The 19,964-nt window shown below is 36.4% G+C and overlaps 1 protein-coding gene and 1 long non-coding RNA gene across 4 annotated transcripts in view; one reads left to right on the top strand and one right to left on the bottom strand.

Annotated features, from left to right (window-relative positions):
- LOC109367304 overlaps positions 1–19,964 on the bottom strand; it is a 127,870-nt gene that overhangs the window by 2,648 nt on the left and 105,258 nt on the right. The window lies entirely within an intron of this gene.
- Positions 1–19,964, top strand: part of SYNPO2 (synaptopodin 2) — an 87,004-nt gene that overhangs the window by 2,656 nt on the left and 64,384 nt on the right. The gene's annotated exons all lie outside the window — the stretch shown is intronic.

Here is a 19,964-nt window from a genome sequence, read left to right as displayed (position 1 = left end):
CTGGTCACAAGCAGAGCACTGGCTGTGATACAGATCTAAAGGAGAGAGGGATATATCATAGAGGGAAGTGAGACAATCTAGGAAGAAATGGCAGGATACAGAAATCCTGAATTAACATTTATCTACAATTTGGTAAAGGAAAAGCTCTGTGTTTAAAACTAATGAAATAAGTCATAGTTCACTACCAGAAAGAACTTTTACCATCTTTACTCATACTCCCTTTTAAAATTTCTTTTTTCATCAAATATGCCTATTTTTTTGTTGCCTAGCTCTAAAAATGCATATGTAAGTAGGATTCCCACTAAAATCAATGAGTTTTGTCTGTAGTGTAAAATATCATATCAAATGATCATGCTAAGTTTTAATAGAGAGATAGAGACAAAATTCTTGCCTTCCCAAGAAATATCTTGGTATTCTTTTCTCATCAGCACATAAAATAGGAAATTTTCATCAGCAAATAATTTTTGAACCATTACAAGATTCAAAATACTTCAATAATTTGCTAAATGTGAGATTGACACAAATGGACATTTTCTTTAAAGTATCACGAAGTACCACACTACTTTTTCCATTTATAACTCTTACTCAAAACAATAAGTTTTAAAAATAGTTGATACTTCTTTCATAGAGGCATACAAAATGTTAACCCACTCTCCCACTCAAACATTGGATCCTGAAATCAACTTACTTTGTTACGTCCACTAATGTTGCAACTAATGAAAAAATATTTTCCATTAAAAAGAAATTGCATAATTTCATATTGACCAAATACATAAAAATGACTTTAAAATATCTTTTTAAAGTACAGTATCAAAGGAGACATTGTGCTAAAGAAAAATATCTCATAAATGAATGTTCTGGAAATAAACAAGATAACTGGGAGTATTACACTAAGGGAAGAAGTGGTAGAGCTGGCTATGCTGTGTATGCACCACAACAATAAAGCATGTCAGTATTGCACCGTAGGGTAGCTTCACCAAAGCAAGAGGCAGTTAGGAAATCTCAATACAGTAGTCACCCTAGATGGTTAAGAATTCAAAATATATAAGAGCAAAGCGACACGTGGTATGCCTTTTGCTTCCACCATGACACACATGAAAGAATGCTTTTTTCCTGAATATCACAGATTTTTCTTTCCTTGTAAATATTGTTGCAGTTTTTAATTTATAGAATATATGAAACTATATAAAACCTATTGGTACAAAATGATAGATGATTTTCTGGACTAGCACTTAAAATGAGTTTTTCCACTAATACTTAACAATATCATCCACATTATATATATTGAAGATGTATCCTTTAAGACTCTTTTGCAACAAGTAATTTAATGGAGTTGCCTATAGATGATATTTGTTTATAATTCAATCATGATGCATCTGCATTAAAATTACCTGGTAATACATTATGTTATACATTATGTTCAGCATATTAATTCATTACCTGCACCAAAGCAACAATTTGATGAACTCACTGTTTTTAAGCTATCAAAGTATAGGTAATTTAAGATAGGGAACTTATCTGAATATTTCTTGTATTCAAAGTGATAAATCCCTTTACTCAGACCTCTAATCACTTCAAAGGAAATTCAGTCTTCTTTCTCATACTGTTATCCTAAAAGCAAAAATGAGCAGGTGCTTAAAAATCCTTATGACCAATGGCATCACAGATTTTCATGCTTGAGACACTGGAGGAACTGATGTGACTGAGTGAGGTGCCTCACTTGTTAGTGATTTCAGATACTGTCAGTTCCAGAACTATTCTGATCAATATGTACTAAACATACGCATACATTTCTACATACGTCAGCAAGAAATACATCTTCAAAGGGAATCATGTCCTGTTTTACATCTTTGAGATATCACAAAGATATGAAGAAACATGCAGTGGATTCTTAAATTGCTGATAAATCTTAGATAATTTTTCAGAAACTTTTTAAAACTGCATTTTTAGAAAAACAGAATAGTAACATTTTCCCTCTTTTAATTTCAACCATACCAGTTTGCTGGTGCAAATTATAATGCCTATTTTCTAACATTTCAAGTTATCTGGAAAATTTTAATGGCTATTTTAAAGTTGTGTTGTTTTTTTTTAAAAAACTTTTTTTGAAACTCAATCTTTGCCATGCTCTAATTGAAATTTTCTTACGTCAGAAGATGCAAAATATCATGCAATTTTCATTATCTTGTAAATGTTAACTATGCTCCAAATTAATCCTATGATATGCCTTCATTCAGGCTTCAAATCCAACAGTCTCAGCTAGGCCACATGCGAAACCCTTACATTTTGTGACTATTTTGCCAGGTTCTGAAATAGGCTTCTGCTGCTGCTGCTATTCAGTTAGTGGCTTTATTTTTGCCTTAGTAATGATATATGATAGCTGGCTGCCTGGTCATTTTGTATGCGTGCATCTGATTTCAACCCTCCGATTTCAATCCAATCATTTTGGATTCATAGATCTTGAAATTGAAAGTGAAACTCCAAGAACTGGCAACAACTTGAATGAACAGTGTGAAAAGTAGTATCTGGATTTGATTAATGCTGGGTGTTTACAGAGGTGGGCTCTACTGTGGCCATTCGAGTTTCTCTCCATGTTTGAAATACCTGACACGTGCAGAACGTGCTCAAGAGGTTTTCCTCAAATTGACCTTTACAGTTAGTTTAATAGAGAAGAGGAACAGTATAAGATATGTCAGCACAGTTATGCTTTTGATCCTGAAGTAAGGAAAAGCGCGTCACTGTCATGTGCATGAGAGCTACATTAGCACACAGTTGGCTCATCCAAAAAGTATACCAGTGCTGCTAGGTGTAAGGAAACTTTTTCAAGCCTCTGTTCTTTTACATTTCCACCACTGACACATGTTCACACTGACAAGCAGAAAAAATGGGTTAGTAAAAGCTGAGATTCTGCTCGCTACATTCTAGTTGAGACATGGTAAATATACTTGTTGCTATACCTGTGCTCCCAGCTCATTTCAGTGCCAAGTCACATAAACGGGAATAAACCAGCAGCTGCTGAAGAAGTGGTTTTTTGCTCACCTGTGTGCACTGATAGCATAAAAGCACCATCCTCCCCATGAGACACAGGAAAGAATTTGTTTAATGCCACCTCCAGATGACATTTAAAATTATCTTTGAGTTGGAGTTGTTGCTTTGGTACCATTTGATTCTGAACTATACTACTTAATGCATACTCAAGTAAGATCTCACTGTAAGCTAGAATGTTCGAAAAAGAAGATGCATACACGTGCAGACGCTCAGTACTGAACCATGACTCTGCTGACTGTTCTTTATTTGTATTAACTGACATTTTAAACAGAATTTGAATACAACCTTAGGCTAATATAGACAGAGAAAAACAGTGTTTAAAACATGCTGGCTAAACTCTGGCAGCAAAGGAGGGGAGTTTGGAGTTAACCTACAAGATTTTAAACACAACTTGCCTTACTTGGACTGTATTTAAAACTGTTTGTTTAAATTTGCTAGCTAATACATTTCCAAACATAGTTTGTTTTCACTGTCTGGACAAGCTCTTATTCTCAAATTCACCCATCAGACCATTTGACACAGCTTGTATCTGACAGTATTCAGAAAACCCTATAAGGCATATTTACATATTCTTTCACATAAGGAGTAATGAGGAAAGTTATGTTTTGTTTTTTTTTTTTATATCTTTACGGAAGATAATTTTGAATCCTTTACAGCACTTGACTCAATTTAACTGATACATTTTACATGTTCGGATGACATAGTTTCAGCTTCTATTTAAGTAAATGACAAAACTTCCATTGACAAACTGGAAAGAAGGTAGATGTTACAGATGTTAGGTTAACTTATATTGCAACATGAAGGAACAGTTTAAATTTCCCCAAATCTAACTAGAATACACTACTGCTAAATAACTGTTTATGGAAAGCTCTCATTGCTAATTACAGACAGAAAAATAATTAGGAAAGAAAATTCCATATACCAGCAAAGGCTTGTAAGTACTTCCCCCCAAGGTTAGGGCTCTGCATTTTCTAGTTCCAAACTTTTGCATTCCAGCTATTGTGCCAAGTGGAAATGTTTAGTACTGTAGTTCCATCTAAGTTGTTTAAAAACTGCTGGCTGAATTAGCGCATGATTGTACACCCTGGTTTGGATATACAAGACCTACATACCAAGCTGATTTTGGCATGCCTTCCACAGTATTTAGGCAAATACAAGCGTGCTTTGGATACACAGAAGTATTCTTCTGTGTTTGTTTCTAACACATACTTTTACAGCTCTCATGCTAGAAGAGTTTTCAATGGAATAAAATGAACAACATAATTCATACTGATTTAAACCAAACAAGTTAAAAAAACCCAGTGTACTCCTACTAAATTACATTAGTTGCTTCGTATAGAGCTTTGTTTCATTGTTTAGGTTCTTTGCTGGAAACATTTGAAGTACTTTGTATGACATTATTATGTTTCATTGTTCTGTATCTTCTGCCACTGCACTTTTGATTGTGAACGTGAATGCAATAGTAAGACTTTTGGCTAAGTTCACCGTAAAATATCACAGCAGGAAATGCTGTTTACAAAACTCTTTGGGATTGTGTGAGATCATTTGAGAGGATACAGCTAAAGATCTATGCAAATCATGTAAGGGCTTTCTGCCAAATGCAGAATTTGGTGTGCTTCATATTTGTTTTCAGGAGCAGAAAATAGTGTAAGGGACCATACTTCAACAGTTAAATGCTTATATATAGTTTCACTCTATAAAGCCAGATTGATGCACAGAGACGGTTTATACTTCAAAAGGAATGATTCTGTGCATGGAATTAACTTTGAACAAAAATGATAACATTTAGATTGCAACCAGTACTGTTTGTTAGATGGAATGAAACTGGCAGTAAGGAAAAGCCCTGGATATCAGCTTGAAGGTTTTAAATTTCAGACTTATTGTACACAAGTTACACAGTGGATTTCTTTTTCCTTTTCTGTAATTTTTCCCATCTGTCCCATTTCATTAGAATCTGCTGTCCATAGGCAGAGTGCATGGTAGGATAAGACTAATGCACATTTAGAGCAAAACACTTCAGCATGCACCAAAAAAGAGCTATTCTTTGGTTACTTGCCAACAAGCATGAAAGGAAAAATCTTCAGAATATGTCAGCACCTTTCTCACAGAGAGATACTGAGAACAGCAAAGCAGTTGCTTTATTTGTTGTTTATATGGAAGGTAAAATGCAATGAAAAACTATCTCTAAGCTCTCCAGAGCCAGTGGGCTCCTATCCTGAGCTCTATATAATGCACTGCAGTCCTGGGCACAGCACAGGAACCTTTCGTGTCTAGAAAGGGAAGCACAAACTATCTATCTCCTTTCTACCTGCACAGAAAGTTATTCTGAATCATTTAAGATTCCTTCTTTGGTGCCTCCTGTTACATCTTGGTCAGGGCATCTAATGCATGGGTATTTTCCTTCAAAGGAGTTATGTCACCCTGAACAGGGAAGGTGTGAAATTACTGTCTTATAAATTTGCCTTTTTAAAGTATATTTCAGAAATATGGTCCCATTTAGAAAGCTGAATGCTTTCGTTTTTGTAAGCATGCTTTATATTACAATTCATTTGCAGAAGAACTGCTGATAGGTCAAAACTATGAGCAAATTAGATCAGCTATGATTTCCTATGCCGATCGTTTGCCTTGCTGTTTTCATTCGGTATGTTCTTTCTATGCATAAATATGTCATTTATATCATAAATTGTTACAATATGGAATTTCAAGAGAAAAAGTCTATAAAATAAAGATAATGCAAGAGTTCATTGTGGCACTTGGTAGTAACAGAAAGAACAGAAAAAAACGCAAACCAAATGGCAGGTAGGTGAGTATGATTTAATTAGACCAAATTTCTTTTTCCTAGTACTGTAATATAAAGAGCATCAGAAGATGCTTGCTATCTATCGGCAAAGGTGGCAAAGCTGAATCTTTGTTTTAAAAAACAAGCAGCTGAAATTGCTATAAAGGAAGCCTTAACAAAGGAGTTGCATTTTTCCCATGAACTCAATGGGCAATTTGCCACTGACTTTAAAGGGTAAAAGACTGAGCCTTAGAATGTATAATATAGTATAGATACTTAATTAGAAGCAGACATTGAGAATAAAAATCCTCATTGGGAAGGGTGTAACAGTTTTTGCTAGAGATCTGTTTCTTACAGTATTCTGTGTCTAGCAGAAGTCATTCCCTTCAAAGGAAAACAAACCTTAATAAAAACAGACTTTCAGGTTGAATACTGTTGACCAGTGTAACTTTTTTCAGGCTATCTGGTACTTGCACATCTCATTCCCAAGCTCTCTTGGAAGTCTTAGTAAGCACAAAGATATTCTCTTGAGTTTGAAGACATTTCAGTTTGCTTGTTCATAAGAAAGTGAAATAATTGCTGACAATAGGTACTAGACTGACATTACTAGGAACTAGAGGGCATTTATTGAAGGGCATAATATATAACCGTAAGCTAAGAAGGAATTTAAACTACGGACATATATCTCAGTTGCAAATATGTACTGGGTGAAGGGACCTTACAACTGCTCCTCTTGTTTCCTTCAGCTGTGAAAATAGATAGGCTTTTACTAACTGAAATGAGCAGGTATTTCTTAATATAAATACTAGGGCTTTGCAAACTCACCTCATTTTGTCTGAGAGCTTTGGGACAAATAATGTGAGCAGCTGCTCTGAAAAATTTAAAGTGTAAAAATCTCCAGAGGAGAATAGGGAGGAGCAAAGAGCAGAGTGCCAAGCAGCTCTGGGTGGCAACCTTTTCAACGTGCACAGCTGTGGCTGGACAAGGCACGCAGTAACTCCTGGTTGGCACACTTAATGTGCAGAAGCACTTTCAATTGTCTATCTGACTTCATACTGAAGAGGCTCTAAATGCCCTGCAAAAAAATCCTCTGCTTTTCTTCTAGAAGAGCAGCATCTACACGGAGAATTGTGCAGTGTTATTATCAATAGTTGCCTATGTCTGTATAATAGCAAGTACTTCCTAGATGTACTGCATTCAAAGGGAATAATTTCATGAATTTTATTAGCTTTATTAGCTCAACCACTACTCCTGGTGGTCCTGAAGGCATTATATAACTCTTTCTCTATACAATCTTTAATCCTCTTGCACCAGAAATTCTTCCTCTGATTTCTCTTATCATTCTCTCAGAAGTACGCTTACGCAAAAACAGAAATACAGCTACTTACTTAAGCTTCATTTTCAGTGAATTTACTGAAAATTGAGGCCAAGTATGCCTGAGAAACCTTGCTACTCAGCTAGAATAGCGTCCATCACTTTCAGTCCTTCGGACAGAAAGAAAAATAAGGAAACTTTCTGCTTTGAGTAAACTCATCACTGAAATCTCTGAACTGCTAGAGCATAACAGATGTGGCTGGAATATACTGATCAGCATTTTATCCCCCAAATTTTCCTATTCTGCAGAGATCAGTTCAAAGACTTTCTGCCGTAAGCTACTGATTTTATTACAGAGGATGCATATGGAAATAATCTGAAAGGGATAAATTGCTTTATATATTATCATGTATTCATTATGATCCCCCTGCACACTGGAAATAATACTTCCAGAACGTGTAGTGTAATACTTGATTACAAAATTCCTCAAATTAGAAAAGCTATCATTAATCAAGGATGTTTTAAGCAAAGTCTAACATATAATATTATTTAATGCCTACGATCCTTACAAAGAAGCAGCTATTTCACATCTCTCACTGTGGAAAAAAACAAACAAACAAACAAAACAGTTTTATAACTTAGAAAAATTGTTTTAGAATTCAGAAAAAAAAAAAAGTAATAAGAAATTAGCATGATTTCACCTAAATTCTGTCAGTGACATGAATACTATTATGCCAATTGATACAAAACAAGCCATTAGCAGCCTTGGAGGAGTTAGTTACAATGCATAACAAAATTACACAAATTAGCTTATGAAATGTTATTTCATGGAACCCATACTACCAGCCAAAGTTTGCATTTAGATGTGTTATGCATGTTCAGGAGAATCCAGGGAAAGATACCAGTCAAAAACTAAGCTAGAAATCACAACTAGAGTATTATTCCTTCTCGAGTCCCCCAAATCCCTTTGTTAAGTGAATTAGTGGTGTGCAATGCATCCTACAGTCCCAAGGGAATTGACTGACATAGTTGCCAAACCACTCTCACTGTATTTGAAAAATCATGGCAATCGAGTGAAGTCCCTGGTGAATGGAAAAAAGGTAACATCACATCCACTTTTAAGAAGGGTAAAGGGGACAACCCAAGAAACTACTGACCTGTCAGCCTTACCTCTGTGCTGGGAAGGACCCTGCAGCAGATCCTCCACATGCCTAGGCACATGTAAAAGAGGAAGACGATATGGGAGAATCAGCATGGCTTCACCAGGTGCAGGTCCTGCCTAACAAATCCTGTCACTTTTTATGATAGTGTAACTGTGACAGTGGACAAAGGAAGAGCCACTGACATCATCTATCTGCACTTTACTAAGGCCCTTGACACAGTCCCCCATAACATCCTTCTCTCCAAATTGGAAAGATACAGATTTGATGGGTGGACTGTTAGATGGACAAGGAACTGATTGTAAGAGTGTATCCACAGAGTGGTGGTCAGCGGCTCAATGATGACACGCCCAAGGGACAGGATGCCATTCATACAGGCCCCACACAGGCTAAGAAGTGGATTCAGGAGAATCACATGAGGTTCAACAAATTCACGATCAAGGTCTTATCACAACCCACATTATCAGTACAAGCTGGGGCTCTGCTGCAAGGAACCAGGGAGTACCAGTGGATAGGAAACTGGACATGAGCCAACAATGTGCCCTCATAGCCCAGAAAGTCAACCATATCCAGGGCTGCATCAAAAGAAGCACAGCAAGAAGGGTGAGGGAGGTGATCTTGCCCCACTGCTCTGTGCTGGGGAGACCTCACCTGCAGTACTGTATCCAGATGTGGAGTCCTCAGTACAAGAGAGATGTGGACCCATTAGAATACATCCAGAGGAGGGCCACAAAAGTGATTCAAGGGATGGAACATCTCTCCTATGAGGACATGCTGAGGGAGATGGGGCTGTGCAGCCTGGAGAAGAGAAGGCTCTGGGGAGACCTGAGAGCAGCCTTTCAGTATCTAAGGGGGAGCTACAGAAGGAAAGAAGGGTATAAACTCCTTAGTAGAGTCTGCTGTAAGAGGACAAGCGGAAATAGTTTCAAACTAAAAGAGGAGAGATTTAGATGGGATATAAGGAATAGGTTTTTTTCCAGTAAGGGTGGTGAGGCACTGGAACAGGTTGTCCAAGAAGGTGGTGGAAACCGCATCCTTGGACATACTTAAGGTCAGGATGGATAGGGCTCTAAGCAACCTGATCGAGCTACAGGTGTCCTGTACATTGCAGGGCAGTTAGACTAGATGACCTTAAGGATCCCTTCCAACTCAATCAATTCTATGATTCTAAGACTGAGTAACAGCCTTTTTATGATACTGGCATATTATTGATTATCACTAGATGGTGCTATTATTCACAATCTGCAAAAGCATAAATAACTAAATGTAAAGATAGATATGCCTTGGAGAAATTCTGGTTGCCAGTTTAGTGTTTTCTTACAAAAGCTTGTAAGTATTGTTCAGTTCAACATCTCCAAGGTGGAATAATTTCAAAGCGCAGAAATAATGCCTCCCAGAAAAATATGTAAACAAATCAAGAATCACATAACACCAAATCAATCAAGCACTACCTCCCTCACAGCCTTTTTCAAGTCATTCCAAGTCTTCCTATCACATCTACTTAATAATCTGAGTGTACAGACAGAAAATAATACCTCGAAGGAGGGCTCCACGAATTTGTGCTGGTTTTATTTGTGAGTTTATAATACTAGGACAATTACTTTGAAAAAGTAACTTTAAAAAGTAATATTTCATAAAGACTTAAGGAAGAAGCAGCCATAATCCTTTAAAAAGAAAGCAAAAATATGTCTATGTCTATTTTTTATCATATTATGAATATTTGGTAGCAATACTATACATTACTATTGAATACACATGTAGTGAAATAATAATAAAAAAATATTTTAAAAAATAGTTACATGAAATCTCAGTTTCTTCCAGCTCAATATGTCAAAGGCCAGGGCTGGGAGCAAAGGGAGATCTAAGAAGTCTCCCAGATCTTCTAACCAATTTAAATTGAATTTTGAAATATTCTAAAACGTTAATTTTTCTAAACTCCTTGTTATTCTGTTTCTTTTCTTCCTCTCTTTTTTTTTTTTTTTTTTTTTTGTTTTTGTTGTGTGTGTGTGTGTGTGTGTGAGTGTGTGTGTGTGTGTCAGTTTCTCAACCTGCAATATTAGCTCTTCTAAAAGATGCATCCTTGAACAATATTGGGTCTTGGAAATCTACCCGAGTTTTGCAGCTTCTGCCCATTTTCACTGCAATATTTTGAAATTAACAGAACAGTACAAGTCTGATCCAACCACTTTTCATCCATTTTTCACTGACTGCATCTTTCTTCTTTAAAGGCTCTGATTCAGCTTTGACACTTGCTACATTCTCAGATCACCAACATAACATTAGTAAAAGGTTTCTGAATTCACAACACAATCTGTAGCTACAGAAAGAATTTGACTTTAAAAACTTTTATCAATCTGTGACAGCATATATCTTCCAAAGTCTTAGAGCTAACGTTTTTCTTCTTCTATACCTAGAGCAACAGTGAGAAACAATATAAATCTAGTGCAAGGACCATGCATGTCTCTTTTTCTGCACAGGCAAAAACATACAAAGGGTATGATAATTAAGCCTGAGGAGATAGTTATCTTTGTGGCATTTTTTTTAGTCCATGAACAAATGAAGCACTGAAATTCACTGCCTGAGAACAATGGTGCCGGGCTCTGTACCACCCTCACGGGTCATTCAGTTGTTTGCTTCCAGTACTGATTTGCATAAGAAGCCTGGAAAAGTTGCAGAGACTGACAATTAGCACAAATTGATACAGGCTGCTAATTGCTCAAGCAAAAGCTAAAGATGCACTGGCCTGTTCAAATTAGGCTTGAATTCAGGCCTTCTGGATTCCTGCATCATCAGGCTCTGAAAAATTAAACCCTGGCACAGTTCAACAGCTGCTGGGTCATGGGATAAAAATAGAGGCAGTGACTGACTGGACCACATTTTAGCACAGACCCAGCTGAAACTGAAAAGGGTGGGAAGGTTCTCTTCCTCTTATGAAAAACAAAAACATTTTCTTCTGAAGTGTTCTAGACTACAGGATAGCAATTAAATACACCTAAAATAATAGCCAAACTAAATCTTTCCTCTAAAACCCACTGCTGCTCCCGGCCCAAATAGTTTTTAAAGGATGTAAAATATTCCTTATTCTATGCTTTTCTGCTGGTGTGTTCCATTAAGAACAAGTAACAAATGTATTTCAATGACCGGATGAACCACGTTAGGTGGACGCGCTGACTAGTCATAGTTTTTCCTCTACAGACTGCAAGGGCAGTTATTTATTGCGCCAGTCCTACACAGTACCTTTTCTTTGCCTGTCCTTAAACTGACAAGTTTCTTCTTCTAGATTTCCACCAGCTGATAATGAGCGAGCTCTCAGGTGAGCTGTGTGTGATAGGGTACTGACAGCTTCCTAAGACTTTAGGATCTTAAGTAATCCACAGACTGTGGGATTGAGTTTAGTATCTGGAGAAAATCATCAGTTTACGAGTGGTGGAAATGCTGTTCTAATAGGTTTCTATTGTTCTAATAGGTCCCTTTGGAATTGCAGCACTGTTGTCTACCTTAACGGGAGAGGAAAGGTTATGCTACAAAACTCTCTCTATTTTTATAATTTTGTAGTGGTACGGAAAGCAATGATCTCACCTAGGGATTCATATAATCTGATATTAAACTTATACATCACTTAAAGCAAAAATCTACCTGTTGGTTTAATGTGATTTAAAAAACTACATGAACTTCTGAATTTCTCTAGTTTTACACTTGTAACATGCTCTCGGGCCAGATGATCTTAACATGTATGTTTCACTGTGAGTATTCCATTTGGCTCCTTCAAGCCTTGTGTACCTCTATTTTCTCCATCATTTTAACAGATTTAGTAGCAATCTAAATTTTAATTTCCAATACAATTCCAGCTGCGTATGGACAGTCAAAAATATATTTGTATGACTGCTTTGCTTGGAGAAAGCTAAGGAGTATATAAGGTAAAGTCCTAGAAGCAGGCCCCAGTCCCATCCTTCAGTTAATAATGCTTACTGTGAACATGCCTGTCAGATCTGCTGAGACTGTCTATTTTGAGACATCCCTTCCACCTCTCGACCCCCCTCTTCTATCTCATATTTTCAACGTAGAATGCTTTTCTGTGGTCCTGTGTTGTTGGTCACAGATCATTTCTTTCAGAAAATATCTATACAGTACATGTAAGAACATTGTGGCTGGGGGCAGGTGAAGGTTGGAGGCAGCTCAAGGTTGGACTTGGTCTTAGATTTTTTTCTCACAAAAGGCAGTAATCTCTGGCAGCAAGGATTCTTCATTCAGGCACAGAGGGTGAGATACAGTTTACTTCAACACACAGCTTTCTAGTTCCTTCCATGCAAAAAGAAAATAACTGAAAAGCAATCCCCCCTGATACTGTGACATGAATACACCCTTGCTGAAGTGTTTCCTTTAAATTACTTATTAGGCTTAAGTTAATATGAAAAAGATAAGTTTCAGGACAAAATAATAAAGAAAGAGAAAAGGAAACTGGACACCAATTCTAACACTGAATTTAATTTATGAAGGTATTGACCTATGACATCTGATGAAAGTCTATACAATCCTTAAAAAGTGTGCATCCCAAGGAAACTTGAGAAGACACTAGCAGTTCCTGTAGCAGGCCCTGACCCTCAAAATATATTAACAATGAAGACGTCAACAAAGTTATAACTCTTCTAGGGCAATCTGAGTTGATTTTCTTTTATACTGAAGACAGCACTGTACATTTCTACAATTCTATTTAATAGCTTTAAACGCCATTCTTGATCTTCAGTTGACTTTTAAACGATTTATGACCAGCATGCTGAAATTTATACCTGACTGTAAAGGTTTCTTAAAGAGCAAGAAACAGCACAATGAGAAAGTAATCACATCGCTCCAATTTCTAATGCACAAAGTAACATGAATTATAAAGTACTTGCTCAAGAAATAAATCCAAAAACACAGAACTGATCCACACAAATACCTCTCCAGTTTCTAGCTAGGTCTTCACATGTTTCCTAGCCTCCACTGTCCTTATTAGATGATTTAAATTCAGAAGAGTGCTGCGGTTTAGGGCTGACTTTACCATTACCAAGGTTTCCTGACACTCCTAGTAATCCTTCATGAATAACATACTGACATGTTGTCAGATATTCCTTTAGATTATTTTATATTTTCTTTCACTACTAAGCATGCATATGAGAAGATACAGTGATTTCCATTTCCTGTTCTGCTTGCTTCTCATCTTCTTAAGCTCTTATTTGACCTTTGTTGGGAGTTGGAGCCCTTTCTGTACATCTGAAGGGAATACTCAGGAGGATTTTGCCTTAGTAACTGCCAATCCCTTAATTTCACATGTATTTACAAAAAGCGCCTCAACTCTGTACAAAGCATAGTTTTTCTGTTATTTTCTTCTATCAAAAAGGCTGTGCTTGGTCTCAAAACCAAGTTGTAAACATCTGGCAGTTTTGGATTTACATTAACTAAAGTTACTTGGAGGTTCCATATGGCTGTAACAATGCAACTGAGTTAGATTGATCATTTAGCAGTTGAAAAATATGCAAGATATCTTATAAAGAATTTGGACCAACAGGCACCTCACAAAATAAGAGGGAATGTTGTTGTCCTAAAATAATATAACCACAGATCTATGAAAAAGCTTTCTACAACTACGTTAGGGTGAAATATTCTGAATGGCAAGTAGGTATTTTACAGCCATACGTAAATGTTCTTGAATGAGGTGCATTATAAAATTAAATCCTTAGAAAGAGTTTACGTGCTTATATTTTCCAGATGCTTGATAAAAATGAGATTATCCTTCTTGTCCTGTTGTCATATGCTTGTTTCTTTCATTGCTATTTTCAGAAAATTCTTTAAAACTCATTCTAACATCCGGGTAAGATTTGAAAATTTTTATTTTAGTCCAACAGCATTTTTCAATTATCTTTCTTAATTGTTACTTCTATTATTTATAGGTTTGAAAGAGGTAAAAATGACAGTAGCTTATCATGACTTAAAGTTGTAGTATTTACTTCCATAACACCATATAGGATAGGCCACAACTGTCACAAAACTCTTTGAAAGGTGATAAAGAAGAATTGGAGCATTCTTCAGTATTGTCATGCTCTTATTGCAGATTTTAGATCTATAAGACTTTAAAATATGAAGGTTCAGTAGCAGCAAAATCCTGAGTTAATCTAAATTGATTAAGCAAGTAGAATTTTGTCCTAGGTTTTGTCTTCACTAATCAGCTTTAATGCTCCTGGAAGTTTACTAAAGTTGCAATGCACAGGAACTACGAGGTCTTTAAAAAAAAATCACAAAGCTTTTCACACGTGCTCTTCCATTATATTAAGATGAAAAGTACATTTTCATACACAGTTCCTTGTCTTTTGGTGGAGGAGATGTGCCCACATATCTGCTACGTGTGACAGTATCATTGGTAGACTACAGTCAACTTCATTTGTGAGCCATGCATCATTTAATGAAAATACTAACAATAGCAGCAAGTTTGTCTTTCACATTTAGTAGCATGTTTTCATAAAACGTTCATGTGTTGAAAATAAAAATAGTGAGATAGAATCTCTGAGTCAGCAAGCATGTCTTCAAGTTGGCACAGATTTTGGCCAGAGGTCATTAAAGCACTTCAGAGAGGGATGGGAGATGCCATATTGCGCTTGGGTTAGTAAATAATAACAATATTTCAGAGAAAAATAGCTAAATGAAATAATAGAGAATGTATGTCAAAGATCTGCCTGAAACAATACTCAGTTTCATTTATTACTCCAGAATTGTTAAAAATGGCAGTACAAAAAAAACAACTAGCTGTTTTCCAATCTACACACCTTTTGGATTTCCTCAAAAATTCAGTCTTTAATGTTCGTTAATAATGCAACCATTGAAATTCAAGAATACTCCCATACTGTTTTTGATTAGTTTATTTTAACAATACGGAAGAATTCTGCTATAGCTCCTGTGGTAATACAAATCAGTGTTACAAAGAACATCATTGTCTCCACCTCTCTAAAAAACTCTAGTATCAGGTTCAGAGCTAAATGGATAGCAAAACAAATTAAAGCATCTCTACTTTTGCATCTGAATGTAAAAACAATTTTTCTCTATCCAGCCCCTACCATTTTTATAATTTCATTCTAATTTCCCATCTAGGTGGCACATCCAATGAAATATTTTAAATTTTATACAATAACATCTGCTTTTCACAATTAAAATTAACATCCTGAAAAGATAAAACATATCTGTTGTGGTCAGATAACTTAAAGAAAATGGTAATAATAAAATCACCATGAAATAATCACGACTATCTTGCCAACTTATAAAAAAAATCATGCAAGTCCCAGAATGTGCACATTTTTTTTATAGTATCAGCTACTGAAGTAAGCTGACTTACTGCCTACGTTAAAACTAGAATAGCCTCAAGTTCAAATGATTCCAACCCAGAAAGGAAAAAAAAAAAAAAAAGGGAAAAGAAAAAAAGAAGAAGAGAGAAAAAACCCACCAATCAAACAATTCCAAGGTTTTAATGCTTGAATTATTTTTCATGTGATATTGCAAAAATTTTTTATTTACTAGTTGTAGACTAATAGGGGAAGCTTGGAAGGACCACAGTCAGTTCGAAAACGTAATACACCTTCAGGGCACCTCAAAAGCAATTACAGTTTCTATGGACAGAAACTGGGGAGATGTACAACATAGCTACTGTTAAAGAAAAAACAACCAACAGTGGTTTTCAGAGTTTACATCAATGGCCAGTGATACAGCGTTGTTCTCCTACATTCTAGAAGAATCCCAGAATACTTCAGCATTCAAAGAGTGTGTTGATTTTTGGAAATCTTACAGCACTTTAACAGAACTTGCAGTGTTAGCTTACTTATACAATTATACACTCTTGAATCGTTTTCTTTCCACCGACAATATTATTATATGTGGATAATATTGTATGTGAATATTAAATACTTCTTTGTTAAACTCACTCATTTAAAACATTAAGTAAAATGAAATCAAACAATTTCCAGGCCGTTTCTTATGCATTTCTGGTAAACTAGATGCTGCTTTGACATGTCATGTGTAATTTCAACATCATCCCTGTGTGTGACTGTATATACAGATGTTTTGGCTAACATTAAACAATGTTCTATAGCTATGAGTGTTTTTATAATCCAAATAGAGTAGGTAGTGTTTTTATAACTATCAATTCTTGGGTTATGGAGAATGTCTTCAAATAGAACTGGAGAGAGGTTTATCATTACAAACAGGTCTCATTCCCTTAAAAGGAAGTTGTTTCTTTTTTCCTCTGCTTCTTTGGAGATCTGGCTACAAACTAGGAATGGTTATTGTATGACTCATTTGAGAAGAATAGCTACAGTGTAAAAAGTTCAGAAAGGACTTTAATAAAATCAAACCCAATTATTTTCTGCTTTGGGCAGGATAAGGATAGTTTTAAAGTGCAAAATACCAGATTTTTCAGAACGATATAAATCAAGATAATATAGTAGCGTTCTAAAAGGAGAGGGAAAAAAAGCCAGGAAAAATAAAACATTTATCCCTCCTCTCTGTTCTACACGTGAGACAGAAGTCTCCTATATGCAGACTTTACACATTGTTTATTCTGGTTTGGCCTGAAAGCAAGCTCCTTCACCCACTGATGCAAATCACTGACTGCGAAAAACACACAGCGATCACAGGACTCATCACTCTCTCAGCTATGCACAGATACTTTTCTACCGCACCCCTCTTACTTCAGCTTCTTGGAACCTACTCAAAACCCCAACACTCTAAGCCCAGTTGTTCACAGTAATAAAATTATTTAAAACGAAAGTGCTTTCATGACACAAACAGCTATGCTGAGGACATTAGAGACTGCAAATGCTACAAGTAAAAATGGTTGTTATTACTTTTATTGTTCTCCTAATGGCTTAAAGGATATAACAAAGCTAGGACAGAAAAAAGCCCTTTTCATCTTAAGCATCCATTATCATTTATGATTTGGCAACTGAAATGTTCAGCAGAGCATAATGTATGAAAAAGGTAGCCACATACCTCACAGTATTTGCTTGCCATGTTATTCTAAGGGGAGGCTGATCAGAAAGTAGATGGCAGTATTCAAGCGATCGTTGCATCATCAGGAGCCCCATCTTAGACTTCACATATTGCTGCTCTAGCAAGAGACATAGTCACACAGTGCTATGAACTATACAAGTCTGGTATGTAGCCCACTCTTAAACAGCATTCATCTAAACCCTAAATGAGAAAAACTGGATAGTCTATTTACTGTATGATAGTTAAAGTTCTGCTGAACAGTCTGTTATAATTTTTGTACAACTGAGGTTTGTCTACTTAGAGTGCTCAAGAATAGAATGGCAACCGTGCTAATATTGCATGTGTCCGTCAAAATTCTGTTGGAACTATCTGGAGGGGAACGCAATATACCATTTTGCCTTAAAGCTATAATCCATCCTGAAGGAATAAAATTGAGACACTTCTCACTCTGCAGTCCCAAGCATATTCTGCATTAATAAATCACAGGCATTTCACTCTGAGCAGTGACAAGAATCACAAACTTGACTGTTAGCCCTTAGTGCACCTATATTTCTGAGTTCCCTTAAGTATCAAATAACTGTTTCATGAGATCACTTTGAAGTAAAAGCACATGTACATATAGGCCATTTAATTAATGTGCCAATTGGATTTCTTTAATCTCTCCTGCTTTTAGCATTATGAAACTTTTTTTGACTGTTCCTTCTAAGACAGACTGAATTTAACAAAAAGCGACTGCGTGATTTCAATGGGAGTTTCACATTTCATAAGCAAAAACAGAACAGTATTTTGGCAAGATTGTCCATTTATTTAAATTTCTTTTCCTAGAAAGTTTACGGGAAAATGTGAAACATTTCACATTGTCATGACACTACTTGCACTTGAATCTTCTTTTAAATACATATAAGGACTGCAGTCTACAACACTAGATTTTAAAAGAAGAAATTGCTTTAAAGCCTTTCTCACCTCCCTTCCATCTTGCTGATGCTCGATCAGCTAAGAACATCTTGACTCAACGAGGTTCATGCATATATCGCAAGTATTTATTTCTTGGAGAATCTAAGAGTTTTGCATAGCTTCAGACTGCTCTGTTCTTTACAGCGTAGCTCAGGAAGATATGCACTGAGATGCCTTATGTGATAAGAGACCTAAAGTTGCAGCCATAATTTACCACTGCATAGGAGGGAACCAAATGCACCGAGTTGTGCCTAGAGAGAATCACAGAATTTGGGTAGTTTTAATAGACTTTTAAAAAACATACTTGCAGACTTCATGTTAAGAAACAAACGCAGGGGCAAAACTGTTACTGCCCCACAGTGCTGTTCAGTGTTGGGGCCTGCATGGTTGGTAGCTGCGAGAGGACAGTATGGGGTTCTGCTGCTGTGAATGGGAGACCTGGTGGGATAGGACATTCCCCTCACATTTATCCAGCACTCAACCTGATAGCAATGGGTGTGATGTTGCAAAAGACTGCAAAATAGAGTCTGTACTTCTTTAAAGGAATGCCCTGGACCTGGGTGCCAAGGAGCTAAGGGAGGGAGAAGGCTGGCAGGAGACAGGAAAGAAGGAAATAATTCAGTTGAATTCAATTAGATTACATCAGCAGAACTAAGTAAAATAAGCAGGCCCCCTAAAGCAGAAGTGGCTATGACCACAGGATTCAGTCTTCAAAGACTTGTTTTACAGTATATTGAGTTATCAGTACTATGTAAAATGAGCCACTACATAACACATCTGCAGTGTCTTCAGGACATGATTACATCTAAGACTGCATGTGGCAGTGGCCCAGCTAAGTTCATTTGATGCTGGTATTTTTTCAAGATCCATAGGAGCTGGTGATGCAACAACGAACCAATTCCCTATTGAGGAACTGTTGTTTTAGTTTGTGGATGAAAGGAAAACAGAAGCAACAGTATAAGAGTATAGAACTGTGAGCACACCTTTGCTTCTTTCCTCTGCAGAGGACTTCTGTGAACACCCATAACGGTTCCTCTAGAGGAATGCTTTTGGATTTTCAAAATATCCCATCCAAACTATTGGTCAGGAAATAACCTTAATCAAGCAGATATAAAGCAACAGTCTATTAATATCTTCAGATACACTAGATCATTTTTTCCACTGAGTGGCAACTAATTGATTTAATGAGAGCAATTTTCATACTTAAAAGGAAGCATCCTGAGCATTTCCTGAAGCCTGTAGATTAAATTTGTTCAGGAATGGTTTAGGCATTCATCAGCAAGCAATTACCTGCTTTTCGTTTATAACAGACATAGAACTTCATACAAAAGACAGAAACTTAGGAGGAGGCTGGGTGCAATTACAAAGTATCACCTGAAATAGTGACAAGCGGGTTTTTTTTGAACATGTAAGAGTGTATTTACAGACTGCTAGAACGTTTTTGTTTGACAGTAGATTTTGTAGATGTGTTTGACTGAAAAAAAAAAATCACAGAACTAAGGACAAAGAAACTTGCAATTTGAAAGTGAAGTCCTGCTCCTTTCCCATGCTACATCTTAGTGTTCCAATACAGAAATGTTCCTGAGTTCTTCTGAGCATTATTTTGTATCCTCAGCCCCCAGCACAATGAAATTGCACACAGCACCAATAAAACTCCAACTCAGTATATTTTAGAGATCTAAATGTTCCTCTTCAAAAGAAAA

This window comes from Meleagris gallopavo, chromosome 4 (assembly GCF_000146605.3).
Source record: "Meleagris gallopavo isolate NT-WF06-2002-E0010 breed Aviagen turkey brand Nicholas breeding stock chromosome 4, Turkey_5.1, whole genome shotgun sequence".
NCBI classification, from domain to species: domain Eukaryota; kingdom Metazoa; phylum Chordata; class Aves; order Galliformes; family Phasianidae; genus Meleagris; species Meleagris gallopavo.
This window is presented reverse-complemented; position numbering and strand designations above follow the sequence as displayed.